General features: G+C 42.8%; 1 protein-coding gene across 2 annotated transcripts in view; it reads left to right on the forward strand.

The window, feature by feature from the left end:
• Positions 1–12394: 12394 nt before the first annotated feature.
• The window catches only part of Stag1 (stromal antigen 1), a 272956-nt gene continuing 265172 nt past the window's right edge, over positions 12395–20178 (forward strand). Inside the window, exon 1 of one of the 2 annotated variants that reach the window (XM_040740365.1) lies at positions 12395–12618. The gene's annotated coding sequence lies outside the window, so the exon portion shown is untranslated. The remainder of the gene's footprint in view (positions 12619–20178) is intronic. The other variant, XM_005072015.4, reaches the window with a different exon arrangement.

Genomic DNA, 20178 nt, shown 5'->3' on the forward strand with positions numbered 1-20178 from the left:
TCACTAGTACTGGGTAGCTGGCTAGGTTTCCAGTACCAGGAATGATTTCACTACTGACTGTTAAAGCAGGCCTTAAGTTCAATTAGACAACAGTCAGTTACCACCAAGCTATGAGTGACAGCGCTGCATCCTTTAGAAAATCTTACTGTTCCGGTCATTGTTGCGGTTCTTGCACTCTTTCTGCCCCCTCTTCTGCTAGGATCCCTGAGACTCCAGAAGAGAAGTGAGATATACATGTTTCATTCAGGGCTGAGCATTCTGCAGTCTCTTACTCCCTGTACCTTGTCCAGTTTTGGGTCACTCGTGTTAAGTACATTCTACTAAAAATAGAAGCTTCTCAGATGAAGGTTGAGAGATGTATTGATCTATGGGTGTAATGATAAGCCAGCAGGAGCCAGTTTAATAGTATGTCTATTTAGCAGCACAATAGCAGGTTTTACCCCATGGCCTATCATCTGTCTATCCATCACTTCTTATCCCAATAATGGTGCCAGGTATAGGTTTCATCACGTGGAGGGGGATTTAAATCCTATCAGAAAGTGGTTACTTATTCCCATCATGTTTGTGCCACTATTCCATAATTGGGCACATTTTCCCAGTTGTTATTATAGCTCACAGGGCTCATGGCTGGATATAATTGATGATTACTTCTTTTCTGGTAGCTTGCATAGCATCTTCCTGTACAATGAAAGCTCACTGGCAGTGATGAAGTTACACCAGCTTAATTTCGCCATGATCTACTCAAGCATGTGGTGTCTTCAGCAATAGGATCTTACAGTCATGTTCCAGAAGGTAACCAAGAGCAATTGAAATAGTCTGTAATATTTGGGAGTCTACAAGGCCTCACTGTTCAATAGCTCCAAAAGAATTAACCCTTTCCTTATATTTGGCTTTTCATGTCCTAGCCTCTGGTGTCTTGTAGGGGCATTTGTGCTCTGTTACAGGTTAACGGCATCCTAACTCTTTTTATGTACATATACACATATGTGTTTTAGCATGCTTCTTCAGTAGTAGGTTTCCATATGTATTTTTTAAAAGTTCTTTTGTGATTTTTATCCTTCCCAATACTCTGACCTCTCTATACTCCTGACCCTAGCTTAATTCCCCCTGTTCCATTATTTTCTGTAAACCATCTATACTAGGGTATCATCTCTCCCTTCCTTTGAAAGTTCCTCCCTATGGCCTCTTAGTAATTTCTTGGTTTCTATAGATATTCCAAAGGAAACACACACACATGAAGATTAAAATTTATATCCACAGATGAGGGAAACATTGGATGCTTGTCTTCCTGGGTTTAGGTTACTTCTCTCAAAATGACTGTTTCCAGCTCCATTCATTTACTTGTGAATTTCATTTTTCTTACTATGTAAATAATATTCAATTGTATAAATATTCCACATTTCATTATATATTCATGAGCTGATGGACATCTTGGTTGTGTATGTCTCCTGGCTATTTTGAGTAGTACAGAAGCAATGAAATGGATAACTAGGTATCTCTAGTGTAGGCTATGGAGTTCTTTGGATATATAGAAGAATGCAGCTAAAACTCTACATCTTACCTGTTAGAAAATCAACACAACAGGTCTGGAGAGATGACTCAGCAGTTAAGAGTGCATATGGCTGTTGCAGACAATACAAGTTCAGGTCCAAGCACCCACACTGGACAGTTCACAACCACCTGCCCCAATTCTGAGCTACCCAACACCTTTGGCCTCTGAGAGCACCTATCCTCATATGTATATGTACACATACAGACATACACACACACAAACACACAGACACAGACACACACACAGACACACATAGACACACACACACACACACCATGGATTAGTAGATCTATTTTGGTTTTTGAGCAAACACCACACTGATTTCCATAGTGGCGGTAGAAGTTTTCATTCCTACCAGCGGTGACTAATTGTCTCTCTTCCCCCGACAATGACAGCATTTGTTGTCATTTATAGCCATTCTGAGATAAACTCTCCAAGAAGTTTCAATTTGCATTTCCCTGACAGCTAAGGATTTTTTTCAAAGTGTTTTTCAGCCATTTGTGTTTCATCTTTGGAGAATGCTATTTAGCTATATGCCCCATTTTTACATGGGGTTGTTAGTTTTCCCTTTGAGATAGGTTCTTCTGTATAGTCCAGACTGACTTTTAACCTGAGGTCTTCCTTCCATATTACATGCCTGCAGCACCACTCCCAGTTCCATAAGGTTTTATTCTGATGTAATTGCATTTGTTAGTTCTTGCTATAATTCCCTGGCCTACTGGAGTCCTATTCAGAGACTCATTGCCTATGCTGATGTTTTGAAGTGTTTCCTCTACATTTTCCTTTAGTAGTTTCAAAGTGTCAGGTCTTATATTCAAGGTCTTTGATTCATTTTGAGTGGATTTATTTTACATTTATAATTTATTTTTCTGGTACTCCAAGACAAGGTTTCTCTATATAATAGCTCTGGCTGTCCTAGAACTCACCTGTAGGCCAAGCTGGACTCAAACTCACAGAGATCTTCCTGTCTCTGCCTCCCATGTGCTGGGCCTAAGGACATGCTTCACCGTTGCCCAGCTTGAGCTGATTTAAGTGTGTGTGTGTGTGCACGCGCACGCGCACGTGCGCATGCGTGTGAGGACAGTTGCCCTCAGAGACCAGAGGTGTTGGGTACCATGGAGTTGGACAAGGTGGCTGTGAACTGTCTAGTGTGGGTGGTTGGAACTGAACTCATCCTCTGCAAGAGCAGTATGTACTGTTAACTGCTGAGCCATCATCTCTCCAGACCTGCTGGATTGACTTTGTAAAATGTGAGATGTAGACTTTTACCTTCATTTTTCTAGGGGTAGCTACCCCATTTTTCTGACACCTTTCTTAAAGAGTCTGTTTTCTTCTAAAGATTGGCTTTGGTTTCTTTGCTGAGAGTCAGATGGTATAAATTCAGGAGATTATTTCCCAGTTCCTATTCTATTCCTGGATCTACCTATCTGTTTCTCTGCCAGCACCGAGCTTGTTTCATTACCATTGTTTGGTAGCATAATTTGAAATTAGGTTCTGTGATATCTACAGCATTGTTCTCTGTGATCAGGATTGCTTTAGCTTATGTAGTGTCTTCTATATGAACTTTAGGATTGATTGTTTAGTTCTGTGATGATTTGTCATTGAAATATTGGCAGACACTGCTTTGAATCTGTAGATCATTTTCAGCAACACTGGCCCTTTTACAATGTTAATTCTGTCAATCTAAGAGCATGGAGGTCATTCCAACTTCTAGTGCCTTCTTTAACTTACTAAAAAAAACATATAGTTTCAATTATAGAAATCTTTTACATCCTTGCTTAGGTTTATTTCAAGTTTAACTTTCCCAACTCCTGCCCCCACCAGGCTACTGTGAATAAGATTGCTAGGATTGTTTCCCTAATTTCTCAACATGTTTATTATTAGTATCTAGAAAAGGGACTAATTTTGTATGTTTAGTTTGAGGCCTGCTACTGTGCTGAAAATGATTATCAGATAATGAGTTTTATGGTGGAGTCTTTTAAGTAATCAAATCATCTACCAATAACAATAATTTTAAGACAGGTATGATGGCACACACATTTGATCCCAGATCTCTGTGAGGTTTTGGCCAGCCTGGTCTACGTAGAGCATTCTAGGACAGCAAGGGCTACATAGAGAAACCCTATCTAAAACACTTTTTAAAAAAAATTTAAAACACCCAATAATTTTACTCTGTATGTTCGTTTTCTTTCTCTTGACCTATTTCTATGGCTGAGACTCCAAACACTGTATAGAATAGGAATAGTGACAGATCTCTGTGAGTTTGAGGCCAGCTTGATCTATAGAGGGAGTTCCATGGCAACCAGGGCTACACAGAGAAACCCTGTCTCAGAAAAGTAAAAATAAAAATTGTAAAGGGAAACCTTTTCCTTGAGAGAAGCTTTCCCTCCAACCTGGTTCTAGAGCCGCATCAGTCCCAAATAAACACACAGGAGGCTATATTAATTATGAAGCTGTTGGCCTTGTTTGTTTCTTACTGGCTAGCTCTGACTTAAGTAATTACCCCATAATTGTTAATGTAAGTATGTCTCTTACCAGAGAAGTTTCCAGGCTTCCTACCCCATGGTGTCACATCTTGACTCCCTGTGTTTCTCCTTCCCAGAGTTCTCCCTGAACTCCTAGTCCCACCTATCTTGGTTCTCTATTGGCCAACAGTGCTTTATTGACAAATGCACAGGTCTTCCCCAACAAAAAATATAGACAGATTTTTCCTTTGGGCGTCCAGCTCACACAGAATGACATGGAGACTTATTAATTATGAAAGCTCAGCCTATAGTCTAGTCATGTCCCACTGGCTCTTATAACTTAAATCAACCCACATTTTTAAATCTACATTCTCCTATGTACTCATTACCTCATCTCCATTTTACCCATCTTGCTTGCTCTGTGTCTTACATCTGCTGGAGACTCTTTTTTCTTCCCAGTGTCCTCTCTAGATATTCCCAGTGTCATGTCTAAATATTGACCAGTCAGCCTTTTATTAAACCAATCAGAGTGACACATCTTCACAATGTGCAAAAAGATTATTCCACAACAGAAAAGGAAAAAGACAATATTCTGTAGATAACTACATCATTTGACTCTGAAACTATCCTTCCTTCCTTCCCCTTTCCTTTCCTTCTTTGTTTAGGTTATCTATCTATTGATGATCATAGGGTATTGATACAAACCATTATTATTGTGTTAGGACATACCTGTCTCTTTATGTTCTCTAATGTTTGTTTTATGAAATCTGTGAACTGTCTGGGGCATATTTTGTTTCAAAATTTTTCATGGATTTTCTCTTTGTTAAAATGTACTTTTTTATCTACATAATTTTAGATTGTAATCTGCTATGTCAAATATATTGCTGTTCCTGCTTGTGTTGGCTTTCCATTTATTTGAAATATCATTTTCAATCTGGTTGTTTTGGATACTCTGTACTCTTTCTTTTATCCCTTGTTCATCACAGTTTCTTTTTTCTTGAGTTAATATTCAGTTTTTATTACCAAGTCCATTGGTTACCACCAAATCTTTTGTCTTCTTGTTTCATCTTGTAGCCCAGGCTGTCTTCAAACTATGTAGTTGTATAGCTGTCCTTGAACTCCTGATCACCTGCCTCTACTTACGTGCTGGGATTAAAGGAGAGGACCACCTTACTCAACAGAGTTCCACACTGTTAGGGTCTACCAGGAACTCACTATGTAGCCCATGTAGAGTGAATTCCAGGTTAGCCTTCCTATATAATAAGACCCTGTCTCAAAAAACACAGATCTCAAGGGCAAGTCCATGTTGATGAAAGTTTTCTTATCCTGCCAGATCCCACTGCTTCAGGCACAAATGAACACACAGAAATGCTATATTATTAAACTGTTGGTTGATATCTAGGGCTTCTTATTGGCTATCTCTATCTTAATTATTAACCCATTTCTATAAATCTATGTATTTCCATGTGGTCTTGGCTTACCAGAGAATGCTTGGCACATCCTATCCTCCCGATCTCTCTAAGGCATCACTTTTCCCGGTCCCTCTCTGCCTACCTTTCCCAGAATTCTCCTGATCATCTAGTTCCGCCTATCTTCCTGCCTCTACTAACTATTGGCCAAACTGTTTTATTCATCATCAACTAATAAGAGAAACATATATTCTGAAGGACATCCCCATCAAGTCCATATTTCCATGCAGTTTGGTAGTATAGCTTGAGTGATAGAATATACTAGACATGCCTGGAGTAACCAAGAATGTTCTCCAGCTAAGCAAGGAAATAAACCTACAAAGAAAGAGAACTCTCGAAAGAGCTGCTCCTACCTTGGAGAACAAACAGTAAATTGAGGTCCTCAATGGTGTAGTAAAGAGCAGTTGCGTTAGCCTGCAGCAAAAGGAGTCAGGTGTGTTAGGGAGGTACTAAGGTACAAAAGAAAACAGCTCTACAAAACAGAGCAAACGGAAAAAATTAAGTACAATGTATTTGAGGAAGCAATCTCAAACTCTGAGAATAGCAAAGCAATGTGTTTGTGATCTAAACATGAACATTTAGGGAACTAGTAATAAGGGAAGAGAAATGACTGCATCCTGACACCCTGCACATTTTCCTAGAGTGACTTTCTGGTGCTTTGATAGTGGTCCCCCACAGGAGAGTTTCTTAGACACTCCTTCTCTGTCTGAGAACATTTTACAAGACCTTGTATATACAGGTTTATAACTAGGTATACAAGCCAAGGGTGTACGGATAGTAACACAAAGAAATTAATTTTAATAATTGATGTACAAATAAAATTACCATTAAAAATTAATTTTGCATACTAATGAAATGGCCATGCTTATTAATTTTACATAAAGAATTCAGTCTTTACTGAATAGTTGTTATCATTAGAAATAGAGTATCTTTGGTGTTTTTCAGAGTTGATACTCTGATTTTATAGTTGTCAATACTGAGAATGCTAATTTGCATAAAAATGTACTACAAAATAGATGTTTCAGACCATTTCAGAAACTATTAGAAATTAGGTCCTAATTCTTAGCCAAAATTCACTTAATGATTTTTAAATTAAATTATTTTAAATTATTTTGTGTATGAGTTTTTTGCATATATTTATTTGTGCACCATATGTGTGCTTGGTGCCTGTGGGGGCAGAAGAGGGTGTCAGATCCCCTGGGACTAGAGTTATAGTAACTGTCATGTGGGTGCTGGAAATTTAACTCAGGTTCTCTGAAAGTATAGCCAGTGCTCTTAACTACTAAGCAATCTCTCTAGTCCCCTAATGGTTTTTATTTGGAACTCAAGTCAGTAACTCCTTTGGCCAATTATGACTATTATTGCATATACTATTATATATACACACTCATACACATACACATCTATATACATATATATGCATGGTGTATATGTGTGGGTGTGAGTACAACGGTGCATGTTTACAAGTAAGAGAACAGTTTGGTAGATTCAGTTATTTCCTTCCACTTTTTTTTTGTGAGTTCTGAGGATTGAATTCAAGTCATCAGGCTTGTGTGGCATTGAGCCATCTTTCTAACCCCAAATACTTAACTCTTTTGTGGTTCTGGGGATGAAACCTAGGATTTGTGCATGATCAGCAAGAGATCTACCACTGAGCTATATTCCCAGTCCCTGAAAGAGCAATTAAAAATACTCTAATACAAAACAAAACAGATACATTGATATTTACATGCTAAAGAATATTGGTAGGAAAATATTAAAATTGCTTATTTTCTGAAGTTAAATTTTGTTTCTATAAGAGAATACTTAGTATCTACAGTAAAAATTCTTCAATTCCTAGCATCAGAGCTGAGGTGAGACAGGCAACATTTGTTGATGGTGTTTGGTGTTACAGCATGCATAGTGAAAATTGTGCATGTCATGTGTTCACAACCAAGGCCGCAGTGAACTCACACAATACAATACAGGCAAGTGCTGCCAGAAACAGCTCACAGTCATTAAGTATTTGACTTTGAATATTTGGTCTTTGCATGTTAGGAAAACTTTTACTGTTGCCAAATTTCGCATACACATCCCCCATTCAGTTACTCCGCATCCATTATGTGGTCATGAACCACAGTTTAAGAAGAAGAGTTCTAACTGGGTGCCTTTAATCCTAGCACTCGGGAGGCAGAGGCAGGCAGATCTCTGTGAGTTCAAGACCAGCCTGGTCTACCAATCGAGTTCCAGGACAGGTTCCAAAACAATACAGAGAAACCCTGTCTCCAAAAAAAAAAAAAACAAACAAACAAAAAAAAAGATGAGTTCTAGAGAAGAACCTGTAATAGCCTGAAAATTGGCTTTTAACTTTGAGCCCACCTATAGTTAAATACAAAAGACTTCTCGAACTATTTAAGAGGATGAATAGGTGAAAAAGAATAATGGTGGTAATAATGGAGAATTATAGTATATATAGTTGAAGTCTAGGGGTTTGCATTGTTTTATTTATAGTTGTAAGAAAAACGAAAAGCTAAAATTAATATTATTATTAAACATTGGACCAGAGTATAATTCTTGTCCTTCATAGTAGGATTTGTGTGTGTGTGTGTGTGTGTGTGTGTGTGTGTGTGTGTGTGTGTGTGTGTGTGTTTTGAGACAGGGTTTCTTTGTGTAGCTTTGGCTGGCCTGGAGCTTACTCTGTAGCCTATCTTGGCCTTGGCCTTGTACTTGTAGAGATTCACCGGCCTCTGCCTCTTGAGTACTGGAATTAAAAGGGTGCAATGCTAACACATTTTTCTTTTCTCCTCTTCCCTCTCTTCCTCCCTTCCTCCCTCCCTCCTCCCTCCCTCCCTCCCTCTCACCTCCTCTCTCTCTGAGACAGAGTTTCATTGTAGCCCTGATTGAACTGGAACTTGCTGTGTAATCAGGCTGGTCTCTATCTCAAGAGGTTCATCTACCCCTGCCTCCCCAATGATAGACAAAGTGAACTTTCTCACGTCCTTCTCCTTTCCATGAGTCTTGAATAGCTCTGGCTCTTTACCTTTAGGTGATAGCTCTTGCCTGTAACAGGTTTGCTGATTCTAAAAGGTAAGGTATTTTGAATTCCTCTTGTTATCAACATTGGGTCAGAACTCATCACTTCTGGAAAAATTGTGGCTTGACTTTCAGAAACAAGTGACAGTTAAAATTATGATTTAATCTAATCATGGACTGGTAGGTTGGACAGCATGACATATTACTGCCACCAGTTGGCAGCAGTGGTGAATTGCAAGAGCAGAAAAAAAGATAAATGACTTATTTTTTCATAATATAAACAACAGCAAATGTCTTGAGTGGACAAAGCAGGTAGAGAAAATGAGAACTCTTATGATTCCCAAATACTTACTTCTAGGGAATCTAGGGGATAAGAGAGAGAGTGGCTGGAGAGATGGCTCTGCAGTTAAGCGCATTAGCTGCTCTTTCAGAGACCCAGGTTCTATTTTCAGCACCTATTTCGTGTCTCATAACCATTCATAACTCCAGGGAATGCAATGTTCTCTTCTGGCCTCCTTGGGGACCAGACACACACACACACAGCTCCTCTCTCCGGTCTCTCTCTCTCTCTCTCTCTCTCTCTCTCTCTCTCTCTCTCTCTCTCTCTCTCTCAGTGTTTATTAGCAGCTTCTAGGCTGTGGCTGGGTAGTCCAACGATGGCTGTCTCCTGAGTGAAAGGGCAAGAATCTAGTAGTAGTAGTTCAGGCCAGGAGACGGCATGACTCAGCAGTACCAATCTTGTGTTGGGGTACAGAGCATTTCTAGAGAGCCACTCACTGGTCTTCAGTTATGTTGGAATCCCAAAGGAATACATTCTAACAACAGCAACAGAATGTCTCAGCACTATGATGAACTTACCATCCAGTGTGAGAGCAAGTAGCCCAAAAGCAAAGGCTACCATTAGAAGGTGTGGCCACAATTTAGGATGGGCTCTCCTGCCTCAAATGATTAAGTCAAGAAATCCCACATAGGCATGTCTGGCCATTGGGGTTTTAGTTGATTCCAGATGCAGTCAGGTTGACAACCAAGGTCAGCCATCACAATTTGAACGCCAGTGAGTATTTTACATGCACATGAGCCACAGAGAAAGTTTTTTGTTTTTTTGTTTTTTGTTTTGGTAGAAAAAGAGAGATGAAAGGAAATTACAAACTAGGGTGGCATTCTACACCTGTAATCTCTGTTCTTGTGAGGCTAGGGCAGATTTGTAAGTCTCAGACCATGCTGTGCTACAGAGGGGAACCTTATCTCAAAAAGGAGAGGTTGGGGGAGAAACTGAAGAGGAGGAGACAGAAGAAAGAAAAGTCTATTACAATTGTTCTAGACAATGGAGGTGGGGAGGAGAGGCCAAGACAACAGTAACCACTGGAGAACAGAAAGCATATTGAATGCCAGTATGATCAGGCTCAGAGTTTTTTTCTGAGAACTATGTAATTATGTATACACACCAGTTCAATTATTAAGTGTAACAGCAAAGTAAACATAATTCTGATTTCTGTGAACTTATGTGGCTACCCATGTCTTTGGATAAAACCAAACCAAACCAAATACTGGCATAAGCCCCCGGGTTGATCCCAAACAAAAAAAGGAAACCCAAACTGCCCCCAAACAACAAAAATAAACGGCAGGCTGGGTGTAATTGTTGTAGAATCCATACTTTGTGAGGTCCTGGGTTTAATCTTCAGCATTTGAGGGTAGGGACCTTAAAGCATCTTAAAGATAAAAGTAACAATGCAATAATACAGATAGCGCTGCTATATGTGCAGTTTAATCCACCCACCCTGAGATACTATTGTTATTTACATCTTACAGCTAAGGAAACCGGCACAGAGAATTGCCCAACGTTAGGTAGCTGTTCAGAACAGTCTAGGTTCACGGCTCACAGCACATTCCCTAACTTGCTGAAATTACAGTGTTATTGAGATATACGGCAAGAGAGGAATTATTTAAAGTTTCGAGCTGGGTGGAGTTACCCGGAAGTAGCTGAAAATAAGGAATCTTCGTTAAGGAACCATTGGGAACCAACAAGCAACTTGGGGACTTTTAAAGAGCAACAATATAGTCAAAAGGAACTCTCACGAACTGGGGGTTGAACTGTGGAATTAAAAAAAAAAACCCAAATCATAACAAAAAACCCAGAGCTAGCAATCGAATCAAAAGCCTAGTTAATAACGTAGGTACAGATAGATCTAAGGGAGCAACTTAAAAGGAAAAAAAGTTTCAAGGGCGGATGGGGGCTGGGGAAAGCTATGACCCCCCCCCCTCCAGGATCTCATTGTATTACTCCAAATCCTTCTGCTGAGGCTGTCCAAGGCGGGGATTAGAGCACACAGGGCCGGGCTCAGCCAGTGACTGCCTCTTTTCAGTTTTGTGGCAGGGAAAGGACACTGATAGCACAGCAACTTGAGGGAGTTAATAGACCCGTTTGGTTTTTTTGTTTTTAAGATAATGGAAACTTGAAAAAACAGAAAGGAAGAAGCCAAAAGATAAGAAAATACTGAGATTACCCCCAGAGAAGGGCCATGGCATATAGGAAGGACTGGCTTGGGAGAAAAGGGGATGGCTAAATTTGGTGTGATTTTTTTGAGATCATGACGACAAATATATTAAGATAGACTATCGGGTCCCATAGATTCGAGCTTAAGAAAACGGATTAAATTACATGTGTGTGGCTTGTGGCAGGCGCCTTTATTAACAAGGCAAGCTAGAAGCAGGCTGTGCAAAGCAGTCCGTCAGAGTCTATTAAACGAGACGCTTTCCTTTAAAAATTGTATCTACACAAGAACCGCCAAGAATTCATACCGAAGTTCCTCCAGGGAAGAGCAACGCACCTGGCAACCTTTGGGCTAGATACCAGAGACAGCTGACGTACTAGCTAGCCCTCAAGACTATACACGAGTTCACGTTTCTAAGGTGATATTAAAAATGAAGCTTCCTGCTGCAATAAAGACTGAGTAATAAACTAGGCTGATGACCTAGGAGAGCAAGAATTCATTTTCGTAGTGCAAAGTTGTAAGCAGGTGGAAGGTCAGGAGCCTTGGTCAAGCATAGGTAGCGCACGGAAGGGGTCAAGATCTCGTGACTGTTTCCTTTTCGGCCAGGATTCATTCGCACGCCATTTGAGAACCACGGAAAGTAGTCCCAGGCTGTGGGAGGAGACTAATCCCTAGCCGTCTCTATTTTCGCGGCGTTAGCTCCTCCGATCTCACTAACTAGCCAATGCTGCCGCCTTATGCAAAGCCTGCACCTCGGAGAGAATCTGCTTCACAGAGGCAGGACGACGCCAATCGGCCCGGAGCGGCCAGTGTTTCGTCCAGCTCCGCGGCAGGGCAAGTCCCAGTCCCCGAGACCTTTTCACCCTGGTCCTGGGAAAGCACCTCATCAATAATAAACCGCGAATACAATTCTAGGTCGGAGGCTCGTGCTAAGCGGGGAGGGAGCGGGGCCCCGATAACGGCGGGTGTGGGCGGCTGGCAGCCCGGGGGCGGGCGGGAGCGCAGCGCAGCCCCCGCCCGGGAGGGGCCTCGGCGGAGGAGCCGGGGGCGGGTTCCTCCCCGGGTCTCCGAGCAGCTCTAAAAATGGCGGGCGGCAACCCAGAGAGCGGGTCGCGCAGGCGCCACGGAGTCTGTCCTTCCGCTCGCCTCGGGCGGCCCACGAGCTGTCCACAGCGCCCTCGTCCCGAGGTAGCGGAGGCTCGCCATTGGCAGAGCCGGGCGAGAGCTTTGAGCGGGGGCGGGGCCGCCACGCAGAGGCCACGTTTCCCGCCCCGCTGGTGCGCGTGCGCGCAACCCGGAGGCAAGCATTAGCGCGCGCCCCCGTGCGAGGGCCCCTGCTCGCGCCTCTACTCCCTCCCCTTTCCGGGCAGACCCGGCCTGTCAGCAAGGCAGTGAGCCCCGCGGCCAGCAGAGGGCGGTCGGGACCCAAGTCTGCAGCGGCGCCATTGGCGTGTGGAAAATGCCACCAGATGGCGGGTTAGGATTGCAGCTCCGTTGAAGGCGCGGCCCCCGCTCCCGAACCCCCGGCGACCACCCCGTAACAACCCCCCCACATCGGGAATAACACACCGGAGACTTTTGGGGGGAAACTAGGTCGACGGCCGACAGCGCCCGGATGGGCAGCTGAGGTGAGCGCGAGCGGCGGCGGCGGCGGGGGGCGGGAAAGAGGGGGAATGCGGCGGCAGCGGCGCGGGGGCTGAAAGCGCCGATCCAAGATGGAGGCCGGGCGAGAGAGCCTGAGAGCGCGAGCGGCGGGCGGGCGGGCGAGCGGGCGAGCGGGCGGGCCGGCGCGGGGGAGGGAGGCCGCGCGGGGCCTGTGCGCTGCGCGGCGACTGCGGGCGGCCGAGCGCCCGGGACCTGCTGTGGGCGCGGCGGGCACTCCGCTCTCTCCACCCCTCCCGCGGGCCGCGAAAACGGTGCCCCCGCCCGTCTGGGCTCTCCGGCGGTGGCGCGGAAGCCTTTGTGGCGCGCTCGGGCCCGCCGCCAAGCCCGCCCTCCGCCCCCCCTCCCCGCCCCGGGCTCTCGGGACTCGCCCGCGCCGGGGCCAGTCGAGGCGGGCTGGCGCGAACGCCTTCCGCCGCCCTGCGTTTCTGCGGTGTTGTAGCGGCGGCGGCGTCACATGACAACGAGCTCGCCTCCGCCGAGGGTCCTGGGGGTCGCGCAGCTTGACTGCTGGCCCAGGCCTCCGGTTGCTGGGGTGGGGCGGTGGGCTGACGCCCTGGGCAGACGGAGCGTCGCTGCCCGCTTTTCCCGCTATCTGCCGTCTCAGCTCTGGACGGGGGGCCTCCTGGTGAAACGTGTCCAGGCCCGAGCGCTGGCCCGCTAGTTTCGCGATCTCCGGGGAGATGAGGCCAATAAAAGTTGTTTTGCCTCCTCTCTGAAGGTGGGGGCGGGTGAAGGTCCGGGAAACCCGAGCGGCTGGAGTTCGACCCGAGCCCCCCTCGGAGGGGTCCGAACCGGGTGCTGCCTGTTCTCCGATTGTCACGTCACCCGCTTCTGCCTACATTCGAATTGTTAGTGATTCTTTTCACATTGCAGGCAGTCGTGCCCTGGGAGAGTTAAGTCGTGGGACGGCTTTGGAGCTGTGTAGACCCCAAACAGTGCAGTTTGTGGTAGTGAATTATCCGCTGTTGAAGTTGGTGTTGAGATGAGGGGTATGTTTATTCTCTCCCGATTGTGCTTAGAAACAACTACATTTTACATCTCAGCAAAAGTAGTGTTTGCGAAAGTACCTAAATCCGCATGAAGTTGTATGATTTGTAACTTGATGGAATTTGTAACTTTAGATTTCTCTGTGTATTTTTTATATAAAATTGCAAATTCTGATGGTGAAGCTTTTATTGAAATGTACAGAACAGTGAGAATAAAAACGATTCGTTTATTGTACGATGGGTGATGGTCTCATAATGTATATAAGTCGAGGCTAAAAATTTGATCAAGAAATATTGAAAGGACCAGGAATGCTGTTTCGTTGTTTTTCATTATGGGGGAATGTAACACTTTTTTTTTTTACCCAAATAAACTTAATAAAACCCACAGGTGTTTTGCTAGTTTTTTCTTTGCATTTTAAAATTGTACTTTAGAATTCTGTATGGTGGTCTATGCCTGTAATTCTGGTTACTCTGGAGACAGGATTAATCACAAGTTGAACCTAGCATGGGCATCTTATGAGATAGATACTGTCTTAAACAAGCAAAACAAATAGGGGTCCAGTGGTGTCTCTTTGAAAAGATTAATACAATTACTGTGATGTGGCCATTTCCCCTCCCCCACATAGGGTCTCACTGTGGAGCCCAGGCTGGCCTTGAATTCACTGTGCAGTTGTTCATGGCCTATGGAGTTAGAAGATTACATGTGGGTACCAGGCCAGCCAACTACTGAATATGTTTATTTATTTATTTTTTTCAGAAAGTATCTTGGTATGTAGCTCAGGAAGGCCTTGAGTTTATAGCAATTGTTCTGCCTTAGGCTCTTTTAAAAACTTAAGAAAACTGTATTATAGGGGAGAGATCTTGAACTGAAGTTCTTGAGACATCCCCTAGGTTTGTGATCTGGGTTTTATTTTTAAGGTTTCTTTGTAGCTTTGGAGCTTGTCCTGCAACTCACTCTGTAGACCAGGCTGGTTTCAAATTCACAGAGATCTGCCTGCCTCTGCCTCCTTTGTGCTGGGGGTGTGTGTGTTGTGTGTTAATATGTGATGATATTTTGTTTGTGATCTAACAAACTTTGCCTGAAGATCGGAATGCAGAGATAATCTACTAGTTAGCCTTAGAGGACAGGCAGTGGTGGCTACACCTTTAAGGCACTCAGGAGACAGGCAGATGGATCTCTGAGTTCAAGGCCACCCTGGTCTACATGAATCAGTCTAAAAGAGAAACAGAGCTGACTCACACCTTTGGTCCCAGAACTTAGAATGACACATCTTTAATCCCAGCACTAGAGAGGAATATAAGGCAGGAGACAGAAGCAGTCAGATTCAGTCTAAGTATTCCTGGTGACAGGATGGCCCATTTTGACCTCAGGTCGAGGTAAGAGCTAGTGGCTGACCGATTTGTTTTTCTGATCATCAGTTTTAACCCCAATATCTGTTTCTGGGGTTTTAGTATTCGGACTACATTAATGGGCAGCAATTTGCAAAATGGCTACTATAGGAGTCTCTCTCTCTCTGACTTGTCTCTAGTTTCTGTAAATTTTATGATCTCTTTCAAAAGTTAACCTGATGAGGTCGGGCCCACCCTGTAAAGGGAAGCCTTTTCCTTGAGAGAAGCCTTCCCGCCAACCTGGTTCCAGAGCCGCATCAGTCCCAAATAAACACACAGGAGGCTATATTAATTATGAAGCTGTTGGCCTTGCTTGTTTCTTACTGGCTAGCTCTGACTTAAGTAATTACCCCATAATTGTTAATCTAAGTATTTCTCTTACCGGAGAATAGTTCCGGGCTTCCTACCCCATGGCGTTACATCTTGACTCCCTGTGTTTTTCCTTCCCAGAGTTCTCCTGGACTCCTAGTCCCACCTATCTTGGTTCTCTATTGACCAACAGTGCTTTATTGACATATACACAGGACTTCCCCCATCACCACCCAGATAATCTTTATGTGAATTCAGTTGATATAGGGACATTAATTACATATATGAAAATACCAACTCTCTCCCCCCCATAGTGTAGTCATAGGAGAGCTATTCTGGTATATTTACATGATCTCTCCCACACTCAAGGAAAAGGTCGTTTGATGGTCATTTGTTTACTGCTAATGGAGAGAGAAGCATCTTCACATTTACTCTTTTAGAATCTGAACATAAAGAAAGGGCAGAGCTAAAGCAGTAACCTCCCCTTCCCTTCTTTCCCTTCTATCATTTTTGTCTGTCTTTGCACTACTAGGTATGAACCCAGGGTCTGGTGTACATTAACATAGCTACATTCTCTGTCCCTACTTTTATTTATTTTTGAACTAAACAGGGAGTTATTGTAGTCTAGGCTGGCTTTGAACTCCTGATTCTCCTACCTCTATCACTCAAGTGCTGGGATTATAGCCACACCCTACTCCCATATTCTTTAAATTTTATTTGTGTGTATGTGAGTGTGGCTGCTGCTCATATGAAGGTCAGTGGATAACCTATGGAGTTTGTTCTCTACCTTTGGGAACTGGTGATCAAACTCAAGATTTTGAGGATTGTCAGCAAGTGCTTTTATCTGCTGAGTCTTGCGCCCCCTGCCCACCCCTACCTCTTTTGGGGCACAGGGTTTCATTGTGAATCAGAGATAAAGAATGCTCTTCCATAAGCCAGAATGAGATAATTCTTAAAGTAGCAAGTAGGGTTTGTCTCTAGAGAAGGAAGGGTTGAGTTTTCTGTCATTTGGTAGTTACAGTACAGGATCCCCGTTGAGCTGGATCACTCCTAAATGCTTCCCTGAGATTTTCCTTGGATTGTTATTCCCTCCCTCCCTCCCTCCTGCTGTGTGCACGCCATGGTATACATTCAGAGATCTGATAACTTGTAGGGATCCATTCCCTTCTTCCACCTTCTGGTTTCAGTTGAACTAGATTATCAGGTTTGGTAGCAAATTCCTTTACCTACTGAGCCATCTTGGTTACCCTTGAACTCTTCAGTGTTTCTCTTTACCAGTCAGTATTTTGAAGGAAGTCTCAAATCCCTGCCTCCCTTGTATGTTTAGTTTTTTTTTATTTTAAAATTTTAACTTTTATTTATTGCATATGTGTGTAGGTGTATGTGTGCCACATTATGCATGTGTGTGGAAGTAATGACAGTTTTGGAGATTAGTTCCTTCCGCCATGTGGGACTTGGGCATTGAATTTAGGTTATCAGGATTGGCCGGAAGCATGTTTACCTGCTGAGCAATATTACCAGCCTTTTCCCTATTTATTTATTTATTTATTTATTTATTTATCTATCTGTTTTGAGATGGAGTCATGCTGAATTTTCCCAGGTTGGTATGGAACTTGGTTATTTAGCTTAGACCGGGCTAGAAACTCCAATATAAATCAGAAAGCTAGCATTACAGATGTGGGCCACCGCGTAGAGCTGCTGCTAAGTTGGCCTTTTGTTTTTTTCATTCAATGCTGGGGAAGTCCTGCCTGCTTTATAGAGTACATTCTTTTGTGCTGTGGGTAGAAATGATGAGCCAGGGAGTTGCCCAACTGTGGAGTTTTACTATAATTAAATACATACAGTAATATCTTTTATCTTGTTAGATGCCAGCAGTTAAACATTTTAACTTAGTACAAACAAATATAATACATATAATCAAAATAGCAGATCATTCATGAAATATTATTTAACTTTTGTGAAGAACACGATTTCCATTTTTTTTTAACTGAGAATGCTGGTTACAACCTAACAAAATGGTATGACTCATAGTAGTCTTTGTTGAATTGTAATCAAGAAAGTGCAAAGTACAACTGTAAGAAACCAACTTACTTCCATCAAACTGAAAAAAATTAAAAATTTGGATAATGCTATATGCCAATGAGATAGTTGGAGAAATTGCATTCAAAAACTCTTCTTGGGGGCTGGAGAGATGGATCAGCAATTCAGAGCACTGCCTGTTCCAGAGTACCCAGGTTTGATTCCCAGCACCCACATGGCAGCCCACACCTGTCTGCAACTCCAGGTCTAGGGGATATGCCACTCTCTTCTGTCCTCTGCTGGGCACTGTACACATGTCATATACAAGCAGAAAACTTGCATAAAAGTAAAATAAGTAAATCTCTTTTAAAAATTCTTCTGGAGCCAGGGTCTTACAATGTAGCTCAGACTGCCTATAAACTCTGTAACTGAAGCTGGCCTAAAACCCATGATTGCCTTGCCTCAGCCTCCTGTGTGCTAGCTAGTGTTATAGGCATGTGTCACCATTCCTGGTGTTCCACTTTTGGCTGGAGTAATAGTCATTGTGTGAGGAAGCTTTTTGTTTAATTTATTATATGTGTTTTGCCTGCATGTGTGCCTGTGAGGTACTAATTCTTTTTTTTTAATAACACTCTGTGGATCTGAAGTTTTCTTTGTATAAAGTAATTTATTTAAGACAAGTTCTTATTCTGTAGCCCAGGCTGGCCTTTAACTTGATGTATGGCTCAGACTGGTATCAGACTTGGAGTCTTTCTGCCACAGTCTTCTGAGTACTAGACTATAGAACCACACTTAGCTGTGGGAAGATATTTGTTGGTAAATTCAAATTCAGCTGTAGGGCTGTTCGAATTTTTCTGTTTCTTTTTTTTTTTTTTTTTTTGGTTTTACGAGGCAGGGTTTCTCTGTATTGTTTTGGAGGCTGTCGGTCCAGCCCGGCCTCGAATTCACAGAGATCCGCCTGCCTCTGCCTCCTGAGTGCTGGGATTAAAGGCGTGCGCCACCAACGCCCGGCTCATTTTTTTTTTAGCCTTGTGTTAAACTGCAACTAAAAATGTGTTCATTTAGTTTACCAGTGTAAGCTTGTTTCCTATGTTTTCCTTCTATCTTCAGTGGGATCTGTAGTATTTCTCTTTACTTATAATATCAATCTGTTTTTATATAATTTAATCTTGACCAGTCTAGTGGTTCAGCTCATCTTTCCAAAGCAACTTTACGATCTTTTATTGTCTTCTATTGCCTTGTGTTACTACTTAGTGCTACTTAGTATGTCAACTTGACAGACTTAATCACCTGGGAAGAAGGAACCTCAGTTGAGGAATTGCCTCTATCAGATGAACCTGTTGGCATGTTTGTTGGTATTTTATGAATTAGTGATTGATATGGGAGTGCCTGACCCACTGTGGGTGGGGCTATCCCTGGTCAGGTGGTCCTGGGTGTGTAAAAAATCAAGCTGAACAAGCTATGGGGAGCAAGCCAGTAAGCATAGCTGTTTTGATGGGTTCTGATTCAAGCTCTTACTTGTTTCCTTCTGTCCTTCCTTGGCTTCCTCAATGGACCTATGCACTAAAATAAACCCTTTCCTTGTCTAAGTAGCTTTTGATCATTGCTAGGGCAATTGATTTCTGTTCTTTATGATCTTTCCTTCTTCTTTTTTTATTTTCTCTGTGTAGCTCTGGCTGTCCTGGAGCTCACTCTGTAGACCAGGCTGACCTCAAACTCAGAGATCTGCCTGCTTCTGCCTCCCAAGTGCTGGGATTAAAGGTGTGCACCACCACCTCCTGGCTTCTCCTCTCTTATGTGAAGTCTTAGGCCATAGATTTTAGAGATCTTTCTTTCTTTCTTTCTTTCTTTCTTTCTTTCTTTCTTTCTTTCTTTCTTTCTTTCTTTCTTTCTATCATTTTCTTTTTTGAGATAGACTCTGACTGTGTAGCCTAAACTGGACTTGAATTCATGATAATCTTGTTTCAGCCTCTTGAATGTTGGGATTACAGACAACAGCCATCCTATTCAGCCTATATTTTCTTATTTTCCAATTAAAAAACATTTAAATCTATTGATCTCTAAGTACTGCTGTATTCCCTAAATTTTAGTATTGTACCATTATTTAGTGTAAAATAGTTCCTTATTTGCATTGAATTCTTTGATCTGTGGCTTACTTAAATGTATATTCAATTTTTAATATTTGGGATTACTTTAGATGTCTTATTGTCCCTGATTTTTCTTTTTTTCTTTCTTTTTTTTTGGTTTTTACGAGACAAGGTTTCTCTATGTTGTTTTGGAGGCTGTCGGTCCAGCCCAGCCTCGAACTCACAGAGATCCGCCTGCCTCTGCCTCCTGAGTGCTGGGATTAAAGGTGTGGGCCACCAACTCCCGGCTGTCCCTGATTTCTAACTTCACTTTGAGAAATTTAATATATGTAAATTTTAAGTTTTTGACTTTATTTCTTAGTTCTTTATGTATTTTTTCTTTTTTTATTAATTTATTTTTTACATTCCAATCCCCATTCCCCCTCCCTCATCTCCCAATCCCCTCCCCCCATCTCCCTTCTGCTCCTTGGAGAGGGTAAGATTTCCTCCTGGAAGTCTACTAAGTCTGTCCCATCATCTGGTTGAGGCAGGAGCAAAGCCCCTCTTCCTTCACATTCCTGTATCTCTCCATATAGAATGGGTTCCACTAAGTCAGTTTGCATTAGCGTTAGATTTTGGGCCCTCTGCCAGTGACCTCATATATTGTCCCAGTCACAGTATTGTCACCTATGTTAAGGGAATCTAGTTTGGTCTTATGTAGGTTCCCCATTTGTAAGGCCGGAGTTAGTGATCT

This window comes from Mesocricetus auratus, unplaced genomic scaffold (assembly GCF_017639785.1).
Source record: "Mesocricetus auratus isolate SY011 unplaced genomic scaffold, BCM_Maur_2.0 Super-Scaffold_100691, whole genome shotgun sequence".
Lineage (NCBI taxonomy): Eukaryota > Metazoa > Chordata > Mammalia > Rodentia > Cricetidae > Mesocricetus > Mesocricetus auratus.